At 39.8% G+C, this 12,093-nt stretch overlaps 1 protein-coding gene across 1 annotated transcript in view; it reads left to right on the forward strand.

The window, feature by feature from the left end:
* Positions 1-12,093, forward strand: part of ece2a (endothelin converting enzyme 2a) — a 133,355-nt gene that overhangs the window by 119,743 nt on the left and 1,519 nt on the right. The gene's annotated exons all lie outside the window — the stretch shown is intronic.

Below are 12,093 nucleotides of genomic sequence, written 5' to 3' on the forward strand. Positions count from 1 at the left end.
TCATACAGATCTTCTCCAGATCCTTTAGGTGTCTGGGTTGTCGCTGGGCTCCATTGAGTTTCAGCTCCTTCCAAAGATTTTCTATTGGGTTCTGGTCTGGAGACTGACAAGGCCACTGAAGGACCATAAAATGCTCCTTAATTGCCCTGGCTGTGTGTTTTGGGTCATTGTCATGCTGGAAGACCCAGCCATGCCCCATCTTCAATGCTCTTACTGTGCATTAAAACAGGAGGGAAAAGAGGAATGGGGTAGGTTATGGACAAGAGGAAGAAAGGAAGCAAGAAAAGGAATGAGATTTGAATAAAATACTGATTGCAAGAAATGGAATAGAGTTAACTTGGGAAGTAATGAATGAAAATGAGGGAGAAAAGGATGGAACTCAAGAAAAAGAGTGAAGGAGGTAGGTTATGGAAAAAAGGAAGGGAGGAGGGAAGGTAAAGAATGAGAGTTGAGGAAAGATCGTGATAGAAAAAGGGAGAAATTGAGGTAAGTAGGGAGGCAAGGAAAGAATAAAAAAGAAAAGGAAGGATCTTAAGGAAAAGGTGAAAATGAATGTTGGTAGGTAAGGAACAGGAGGGAAATGGGGGATAGGGGAGGTTATAGAAGAGAGGGGGAAAGGTAGGTTAGGAATGAGATTTTAAAATAGTGATTGAAAAAGGTAGAAAAAAGATGTAAGTAGGGAGGTGATGAATGAGAGGAAAAGAAGAAAAAGAAAAGCAAGGAAAATTGTGATTGATAAATGGGGGAATAGAGGTAACTAAGTAGGTAATGAAAGAGGTAGAAAAGAAAAGGAGGGATCTTAAGGAAAAGGAAGTAAAGTAAGGAACAGGTGGGAAAAGAGGGATGGGGTAGGTTATAGACCGGGAGGAAGGAAGGTAAGGGATGAGAGTTAAAAATAGTGATTGAAAGAGGGAGATAATAAAAGAGGGAGGTAATAAAAGAGAGGGAGGAAAGGAAATGATAAGGAAAAACCTTAAGAAAAAGAAGGATAGAGTAGGTTATGGACGAGAGGGAGAAAGAAAGGTCAGGAGAAGAAGAAAAAAAGTAAAATTTGAAGAAAAATTGTGATACAAAGAGGTAAGTGGGAGGCAAAGAAATGATAAAAAAAGAAAAGGAAGGATCTTAAGGAAGAGGTGAAAACGAATGTTGGTAGGTAAGGAACAGGAAGGAAAAGGGGGGTAGGGGATGTTATGGAAGCTCAGGGGAAGGTAGGTAGGGAATGAGGGTTAAAAATAGTGATTGAAAGAGGGAGAAATATACGTAAGTAGGGAGGTAATGAAAGAGAGGGAAGGAAGAAAAGGAAAGATCTTAAGGAAAAGAGGGAGGGAGGTAAGTAAGGAATGGGAGGGAAAAGAGGGATGGGGTAGGTTATGAACGAGGTGAGGAAAGGAAGAAAGGTAAGGAATGAGATTTAAAGAAAAATAGTGATTGAAAGAGGGAGAAGTTGAGGTAAAAAGGGAGGCAAGGAAAGGAAAAAAGAAAAGAAGGGATCTTGGGGAAAAGGTGAAAATGAATGTCGGTAGGTAAGGAACAGGAAGGAAAAGGGTATTAGGGGTAATTAAGGAATGAGAGTTTAAATATCCTAGGCAGGCAATAAATGAGAATGAGGGAAAAAAGAGGGAGCTCAGAAAAAGGAGAAAAAAGAGAAGAAGGTAGGTAAGGTAAAGTGTGTAGTGATAGAAAGAAATAATGTTATGTATAAAGAAAGAAAAATAGAGGGAGGTAAGGAGAATGAGAAAATGTGGGAAATGTGAGGGAAAAAAACACTGCCTGAGAAACACTCGCATTCACAGCCAAGCCCTGGTTTGAGCTGCACAGGCCCATTGGGCTGTGTATCTGAACGCTCTGAGCCAATCACAGCATGGCTCAGGACATGTGACCACAACACTGTGTGTGGACAGTGACCTGACGATGAAGGTCGGCTCAGAAACATTTCCACATGTTTATCTGTATCTGAGCTGTGAGGATTTGAACAGTGATTATTAACGGAAGCTTAAACGTGGGTAGATGATAAAAGTCAATAGAAGTTATTAGTCAATAGATTAAGATTGTTAATATATTCAGCATATCTGTTGCCCAACCTCAGCTAGATAAACGGATATAAAGCAGTGACAAATCTGTGGAGCTGTTGAACTGTGCTCTCTGGGGTGATGGAGCTCAATCCAATACTTTTGAGATCAGTTAGGGTGGCGTTTAACATCACTAATGCACCACGGTTAAGCTATCCAATAGCTTTTACCAAGATATCAGATCCTAATTAGCTTGATAGGGTTTAGGCTTGTGCACAGTCACCATTAGTAAAGGTTGGGTGAGGCTAGTTTTAAAGCATTTTAAATTTCAACTGACTGATTTCTCTTTACCTCTCTTCTCTCTTGTCCCAACAATCAGCAGATAGAAACAACTGATAGCTGCCCACAAATAAGGAGAAGGGGAACATTTTACTGATCATATGCTTAGCACGATTAGCGGCTAATGCTAATACCCCTCCAGTAGTGCTAGCTGCAGTTAGCAGCAGTTTACAGGCCGATTATACTCACCTCTAAATGGCAAAAGATCTAGCGCTTTGCACGGTTAGTGGCTAATGCTAATGCTGCTCCAGGAGTGCTAGCCAGGGTTAGCAGCAGGTTACAGGCCAGTTGTACTTATGGTTGAATGGTGAAATAGCTTAGCGCTTAGCATGGGTAGCGGCTAATGCTAATGCTGCTTCAGCCTTAGTGCTGGAGAACTTCACTAAAACTCCTGTGTAACGCTGGCTCTCAGAATCTACCAATAAAGTGTGAAGCTAGGTTTTTTGATAATGGTGTAAAAATAGTGATTACTCATTATCATATTTCACTACAAACCACGTCCATTTCACACTGAATTTCTCTTTAAGTATTCTCTGATCTATACATCCCACTTCTTTGCCATGAGCAGCCGGAGTCTGAGAGAGTAGATAGATAGATAGATAGATAGATAGATACTTTATTAATCCCCAATGGGGAAATTCATTTGTCCAACAGCACACAAATAACAACAACAAAAAAACAAAAACACACAAAAAACATACACGACAGAGTCCACACCCAGGTACAAAAAAAAAGTGCTAAATGGTGCTTATTAAGTACACACATCAGGTGTTAAGTAGTCTAATTCCAGCAGGAACAAATGACCTGCGGAACCTCTCAGTCCTACAGCAGAGAGAGAGGAGTCTATCACTGCGCCTGCTCCTCTGAGCTGCCAGGATCCCATGCAGAGGGTGACTGCTATTACTGAGGATACCCTCCATTAAACACCTCATCCTCTTCTCCACTAACTGACCCACAGAGTCCACTTTCCCGCCCATTACTGACACACACTTCCTTATAAGCTTATCCAGTCTGTTCCTGTCCCTAACAGTAATGCTGCTTCCCCAGCAGGCAACACCAAAGAAGACAGCACTCGACACAACCGAATGATAGAATGTGTGCAGAAACTCTTTACACACATCAAATGATTTAAGCTTCCTGAGGAAGTAAAGCCTGCTCTGTCCTTTTTTATATGCTGCACTCGTCTGCACTGACCAGTCCAGTTTGTTGTCCAGGTGGACTCCGAGATACTTATATGACTGAACATTCTCAATGATCTGTCCATCGATGATAACAGGCTGATGGGAATGTTTCAGTCTCCGGAAATCCACGATCATCTCCTTGGTCTTCAGTGCATTGAGGAGAAGACCTTTTCTTCTACTCCAGGCTGTAAAGGCAGCAACAAGATCTCTGTACTCTCTTTCATCCCCACCTCTTATACATGCCACCACAGCTGTGTCGTCTGAATATTTCTGAATGTGGCAAAGTTCAGACATATGTTTAAAATCAGCAGTGTAAAGAGTGAAGAGAAATGGTGACAATACTGTACCCTGAGGAGCCCCAATGTTGGTTACCACCGTCTCAGACCTGCAACCACCCAAACTGACATACTGCGGACGCTCTGTAGAGTAGAGTAGAGTAGAGTTGGTCTTTCTCTCTTTTGATAGGTAGCTCTACCTCAGTACCACTGCTCTGAAGTCAACTCGTCTGGCGTAGTGGTGCGTAGTTATCTTTCCCAGGTGTGTGTTTGTGTGTGTGTTTGTGTGTGCCCCCGCTACGTTAAATGGCACTTAGCGATGATGCTAATGTAACCCTGATGAAAATAATTGTAGGTGAATGTCAAGTGCTGTGTTACCCCCCACCTCTCTCTCTCTCCTCCGTAATAAGAGGGCTGGAGAGGAGAAATACTGCGTCATTAGTGTAAACGCGAGTGTGAATTACAGGCAAGGTTAGGACACAATGGCAGGGCGGATGTGTAGACTTCCATTTGTGTGTAAGTGTATCAGCGGTCTGGTGTGCTCACTGTGGGCGAGTGAATAATTTAGGTAAACAGCACTGACATCATCTCATAAGTGGGGGATGATGATGCTCCTGCTTTTCATGAGGTAAGACTAGATTAATATCATATCAGACGCTTTTGTATTCTCCCGTGTGAGACAGAAAAATAAAAAATGCAGGCAGATACAGTGGCTTACAAAAGTGTTCATATCCCTCAAACCTTTTCACATTTTATCACTTTACAACCAAAAACTTAAATTAAGAAAAAATTAAGAGACCACTTCAGTTTCTGAATCAGTTTCTCTAGATTTTGCTATTTATTGGAATATATTTGCGTAAAAAGAACATTGTTGTTTTATTTTATAAACTACAGACAACATTTCCAAAAACAAATATGGTCATTTAAAGAATTTGTTTGCAGAAAATTAGAAAAATGTCTGAAATAACAAAAAAGAAGTCAGACAAAAAAAGATTTCAGACAATGCAAAAAAGTTTGAAGAGTTCAGATACCAATACTTGGTGGAATAACCCTGGTTTTAATCACAGTTTTCATGCATCTTGGCATGTTCTCCTCCACCAGTCTTACACACTGCTTTTGGATAGCTTAATGCCACTCCTGCTGCAACAATTTAAGCAGCTCAGCTTGGTTTCATGGCTTGTAAAATCAAAGAAATTCACCATTTTTATGTGGTCTTTTATTTTTTTTCCAGAGCTGTAATTGTGAAGTGGAACAAAAATGATACATGGTTTTCACAATTTTAATAAAATAAAATTCTGAAAAGTGTGACGTGCAAAAGTATGACTTAGTCATAGTTATCCTGTGGACAGATTCTCCCATGTTTGGGTACTGGATTGGTCTGCCTGTATAGAGAATGTGTAGAGAAATCTGAATGAGAAAATGTTTCACACTTCAAGGGAGTTTGCAGGAAAAATGGGGCAAAGTTGGTTCAGTTGGTATCCTTGGTTCCAAAAAGTGTCTTTTAAATATTGTGAGAAATTGTAAAAGGCACAAGCATTAGGGTGATTGCTAGTGAGTAATTACATCAGTGGTCTGAGGAGTGTTTTTTTCCAGACTGACTTTCCAGGAAACGTCCCAGTGTTTCCTTTCATAGCAGAGGCTTCCAGAGCCGCTACAGGATCTACATTTGACCTAGAGCTGAAAATAGCTTTGTCTTGGGTTTAGCCGACACAGCAGAATTGGCAGTTCATGTTTTTCCTCCAGGACGTTCCTGTCCGGGGATGTTGTGGTTGCAGCAGGACGAAAAGATGAGAAGTTGTTCCGTACTGAAGACTTTTGGGATTTGGGTGGGAGGCATTGATTGACAGTTTCATTATTGTGAACTTTAACCTTCACTTTGTAGAGATCAGGACTGTTATGTTGTTTATGAAGTGATGGCAGCTGACACTGAGACTTTTATGTTCATGTAGGGTGAATGTATTTAGATTTTTTTTAAAAAGATGACACTGAGAGGACACTGGTTATTCAGTTGTGGCCTGAGTTATAAATGAATACTAAATTCTTCCAGACTATGAAGAAACACATAAGGGAATCATGTAGTAACTTAAAAATATTAAACAAACCAAAATTGCCTTTAGATTCTCTTATCTGTAGTTTCTGAGGCTGATAACTCTGATGAACTTATCCTGTGCAACAGAGGCAACTCTTGCTCTTCCTTTCCTGGAGCTGTCCTGATGAGTGCCAGTTTCATCGTAATGTTTTTGATAGTCATTGCAACTGCACGTGAGGTTACTTTCAAAGTTCTTGAAAGTTTTTTTTTTTTAAGATTGAATTGACCTTCATTTTTTTATGAAGTATTTTTTCTTTATTTAGTTGAGTAGTTCTTGCCATAATATGGATTAGAACATTACCCAAATAGGGCTTTTCACTGTATACCTGTAACTCTACTCTTCAGTACTTTACAACTGATGCTCTCAAACTAACATTAAGAGACACAAAATTCAAGTAATTAACTCTTGACAAGTTCAGCACAGCTGTTAACTGAAAGCTGATCATTCCAGGTGACTCTCCCTCAAATAACTGACTGAGAAAATTCAGCCAATATGTGCCAAGCTGTCATTTATCTAAGCAAGAGGTGCTACTATGAATAATCTAAAATATAAAACATATTGTAGATTTTATTGGGTGTTTTTTTTTTTAAGAATTAGACGGGCTTAAATACATTGAAAATATTATCCAGCCTTACTAGTACATAATATTATGATCGCCTCCTTGTTTCTATCCCATTGTTGTTGGTGGGTAATGCTAATGCTAATGCTCCAGCAGTGTTAGCCAGGGTTAGCAGCAGGCTACAGGCCAATAACGCTCACCTCTGGACTGCGAAATAGCTAGCGCTTAGCGGCTAATGCTAATACTGCTCCAACCTCAGTGCTGGAGAAACTTCACTGAAGCTCCTGTATAATGTTGTACTTCAGCAGAGTGGCTTTACTGCTCCTTACAACCTGACTGGTAAAATTCATAAATAAGGCGCACTGATGATTTTTGGGAAAATTAAAAGATTTTAAATGTGCCTTACAAAGCAAAAATTACAGTATGTGTTTCAGGCCTTATTTGTGTGGTTCAGACCAGGACATCAGACCCAAATAAAGCTTTATTTGACCTAAAAACCTCCACGCTGAATATGCTGAATATTTTGCAAGCATATTTTCTGGCATCACTTCCAGCAGTAAGCTTGTTTTTGTGGCCACCTGCAGTTTTTCTGTCTTTTACCAGAAACTGAGATCTGCTCCATTTCTCTTTTTTTTTATCTGCTGTTTCTCTCCTCTTTTCATACTTTCTCCCACTTAACCACAAACTCTCTTCTCTGTTCTCACCTAGAGGTGTGAGTTATCAGTCCTTCAAGGCAGACGATGGCTTCACAGCTTGCTGTTGCACGTGACACACACACACACACACACACAAACAGACACACACACACACACACACAGTCAGAAATTCTTCTGTGAAGCCAATGTACTTTATTCAGCTGGTCTATTCCCCTGAACGCCGTTTTTGAGTAAATGTGTCCCATTGTGCTTAATTATTAGTCTTAACATAGATAATATGGCACTACTGGGTAATCGAATGGTTACGGTATGACCTTAATAGATGTCCTCACTAATCTATTATATTCCTGCTTTGATGCCTGATCTCTAGTAATTTTCTTTTTTCTACATTAGATATAAAGACATTCTGAAGGTCGGTTTCCTCCAATGAAATGCTCCTTCAACACCTTGCACAAAGTTTGTATTGGATTAGAGTCAGAACTAGGGGTGTGCCATATAAATTTTTTTTTTTTTTACTTTTTTTTTTTTTTTTTTTTTTATTTATTTCAATTTTTTCTTATTTTCTGCGCAATTTAGCTAGGACAATTGTCCCACCCATTCAGCTGCTGTATATGCCCTATCACTATAGGGTGAAGACTAGCAGATGCCTCCTCTTATACATGTGAAGTCAGACTCCGCCTCTTTTTGAACAATGCCTGAGTAGCCAGCGCAATGACTTGGTTCTGATACATCAGCTCACAGACGCTTGTGCTGATCGACATCACCCTTTGAAATGATGAGGGGAAAGAGCGCCATCTACCCACCCAGAGAGAGAGCAAGACCAATTTTGGCTGATGGCAAGCTGCATGACTGGGATTCAAAGCAGAGATCTACCGATCATAGTGGTAGCTCTTAGCCCGCTCAACCACTTAGCACCCCATTCAAAGCAGTTTAGACTGTATTGCTTTTGCTGTTTGTTGTATTTACTCTTAATTGTTTGTTTGCAGTTTATATCTTCACCGTCTAATGAAAAACAAGTATCTCTATTTTTGTCAAATTTTAGTTTACCTCATAATTTACACAAACTGTCCCTCACACTGTGCCAAAATTTCCTGATGACTTCCATTGAAATTTTAGAAGCTTTTATTTCATTTCTTTTTCATTGGTCAGCGACTATATTCATGCACTAAATATGCTCCAATTTTGTTTTGTGGTCGATTTTTGTTGTTACTTTACTCTAATTGTGTTTTGATTTATATATAATAAAACATTTTTATTCATTACATTGGTAGTATATTCTTGAAATATTGTCAAATCGGCAAGAAATATTGTTATCGCAAAAATATCTTGAAATATCAAATTATATTAGGGCCATGACGCACATTCCTAGTCAAAAATTGGAATTTGGCCTAATTCCAAAACAACAATTTACATTCTTGTTGTCTTGCTGCAAGACCCACGGGTTTTTTTTTTAGATTCAGTTCAGGAATAAATATCCTGACACTGTTCTTCAGAATTTGCTGGTATAATTCAGAATTAAATAGTGCTCCCACTATGATCGGGAGATCACTGGTTTGAATTCCGGTAATGTAGCTTGCCATCAGCTGCCGGAGCTCCGAGAGAGCACAATTTGCCTTGTTCTCTTTAGGTGGGTAGTTGGAGCTCTCTCCCCTCATCACTCCAAAGGGTGATGTCACTCAGCACAAGGCGTCCTCCGAGCATGCTGGCTGCTTGGCACATGTATCAGAAGAGGCATGTGCTAGTTTTGACCCTCCTGGTGTTGGGGAATCACTACTGATAGGGGGAGTCCTAGTGAATGGGTTGGGTAATTCAGAATTAATGATGGCAAACTGTCCAATAGGCCCAGATGCAGCAAATCAAGGCCAAACCGCGATCCTACCACCACCAGGTTTCACAGATGGAATAAGGCTTTTATGCTGGGAAAGATCTATTCAGTTTCACGCATGTACAAAACCAATGTTTCAATGTTCTTCTGTCACAGAAGAGGTCATTAAAAATTCTATAACAGGTATTTACGAGTATTTTAAGTCGTTGTTTGATGTATAAATAGTAGGCATGCGTAATGCTTTTTGAACAGTGTGTAACAGCTTGTAGAGAGTATGTGACTTTGGTAGGGGTGAAAATGCCTGGATGCCTATTTACAACCCTGTTATATTGCTTTAGAAGTGTTAAAAGTTCACAGTGTGTCGGTTCCAAGTAGTGCTGTAGTACTCAAGTTCATTCTTGCTCTCAAGATCTTAAACGAGCTGTCTCGACTCGGTCTCGACTCGACTGGAGTCAGTATAGTCTTGATCTCTGGGTGAAGTAGACTCAAAAATCATTAGCAGACTAGCAGAGTTTAATGTTTCTGTCTGAGCTAATCATTAATAGAAACTAAACTTCTTTAGGGGTGAAAGTAGGATAGGTTGCTGTTCAAAACATGATTACAATAGCTGTATCAAGCCTTTGACCCATTTACATCAGTAAACCTTTGCTTTTTCAGGCTTTCACTAAAGCCTCTTTCAGTTGCTATATGTTTCAGGGGGTTACTCCCTACAGTCTCCTTTTTTTCATAAATTTAGTAAAATGCATGTTTTATAGGGTTTAGAACCATTTACACACACACACACACACACACACACACACACACACATACACTACCGTTCAAAAGTTTGGGGTCACTCAAACAATTTTGTGTTTTCCATGAAAAGTCACACTTATTCACCACCATATGTTGTGAAATGAATAGAAAATAGAGTCAAGACAATGACAAGGTTAGAAATAATGATTTGTATTTGAAATAACATTGTTTTTACATCAAACTTTGCTTTCATCAAAGAATCCTCCATTTGCAGCAATTACAGCATTGCACACCTTTGGCATTCTAGCTGTTAATTTGTTGAGGTACGCTGGAGAAATTGCACCCCACGCTTCTAGAAGCAGCTCCCACAAGTTGGATTGGTTGGATGCTCCCACAACAGCTCAATGGGGTTCAGATCTGGTGACTGCGCTGGCCACTCCATTACCAATAGAATACCAGCTGCCTGCTTCTGCTGTAAATAGTTCTTGCACAATTTGGAGGTGTGTTTAGGGTCATTGTCCTGTTGTAGGACGAAATTGGCTCCGATCAGGCGCTGTCCACTGGGTATGGCATGGCGTTGCAAAATGGAGTGATAGCCTTCCTTATTCAGAATCCCTTTTACCCTGTACAAATCTCCCACCTTACCAGCACCAAAGCAACCCCAGACCATCACATTACCTCCACCATGCTTAACAGACGGCGTCAGGCATTCTTCCAGCATCTTTTCATTTGTTCTGCGTCTCACAAACGTTCTTCTTTGTGATCCAAACACCTCAAACTTGGATTCATCTGTCCACAACACTTTTTTCCAGTCTTCCTCTGTCCAATGTCTGTGTTCTTTTGCCCATCTTAATCTTTTTCTTTTATTAGCCAGTCTCAGATATGGCTTTTTCTTTGCCACTCTGCCCTGAAGCCCAAAATCCCGCAGCCGCCTCTTCACTGTAGATGTTGACACTGGTGTTTTGCGGGTACTATTTAATGAAGATGCCAGTTGGGGACCTGTGAGGCGTCTGTTTCTCAAACTAGAGACTCTAATGTACTTATCTTCTTGCTTAGTTGTGCAACGCGGCCTCCCACTTCTTTTTCTACTCTGGTTAGAGCCTGTTTGTGCTGTCCTCTGAAGGGAGTAGTACACACCGTTGTAGGAAATCTTCAATTTCTTAGCAATTTCTCACATGGAATAGCCTTCATTTCTAAGAACAAGAATAGACTGTCGAGTTTCAGATGAAAGTTCTCTTTTTCTGGCCATTTTGAGCGTTTAATTGACCCCACAAATGTGATGCTCCAGATCTGCTCAAAGGAAGGTCAGTTTTGTAGCTTCTGTAATGAGCTAGACTGTTTTCAGGTGTGTGAACATGATTGCACAAGGGTTTTCTAATCATCAATTAGCCTTCTGAGCCAATGAGCAAACACATTGCACCATTAGAACACTGGAGTGATAGTTGCTGGAAATGGGCCTCTATACACCTATGTAGATATTGCACCAAAACCAGACATTTGCAGCTAGAATAGTCATTTACCACATTAGCAATGTACAGAGTGTATTTGTTTAAAGTTAGGACTAGTTTAAAGTTATCTTCATTGAAAAGTACAGTGCTTTTCCTTCAAAAATAAGGACGTTTCAATGTGACCCCAAACTTTTGAATGGTAGTGTACATACCGGTGAGAAGCAGCAGCCAATAGCACACAGCATACTCTCAACCGGAAACAACCGTCCACCTGGAGGACTGCATCAGGCACTGAGGAGATCCATATCTGAACACACAGTCATACACATATTCAAATACTTAAACAATTTAAAGTATCCAATATTTCTGAGTATCCAAGAGTATCCAGAGTATCCAATTTAGCTGATCTCCAAGTAGGAAGAGAGCATGGAAAATCCATCCAGATAGGGACTTGAACCCAAGCATCGAGCGATAGCAGGCAGATGTGCTAACCACTAAGCTACTATTCCTCTTTAAAGTGGTTTAAAAACAATTGGCCTCTCTCTCTTTGGGTGAGTAGATGGCATGCTCTCTCCCCTCATCACTAAAGGATGATGTCTGCAGCGCAGGGCGTCTGTGAGCTAATATATCAGGACCGAGTCACTGTACTTTCCTCCCAGTGTGTCCTAATGACTGGGTTGGGTAATTGGCTGAGCAAAATTAAGGAGGAAATGGGGTAAAATGTAAAAAAAAAAAAATATATATATATATATATATATATATATATATATATATATATATATATATATATAAAACGTGGTAAATATATATATATAAAAATATATATATATTAAAAAATAAAAAGGTAAAAAAAATCTAGGGCGACTTTAAAACAATTAACACACAACTCAAAACATATCAGGAACTCTGAAACTGAATCTCTCACTGAATAAAGTCAGAATGAGTAGAAGACATTGTTTTGATCTTCTAAAAACAT

Source organism: Astyanax mexicanus, chromosome 4 (genome assembly GCF_023375975.1).
Source record: "Astyanax mexicanus isolate ESR-SI-001 chromosome 4, AstMex3_surface, whole genome shotgun sequence".
Taxonomy (NCBI): domain Eukaryota; kingdom Metazoa; phylum Chordata; class Actinopteri; order Characiformes; family Acestrorhamphidae; genus Astyanax; species Astyanax mexicanus.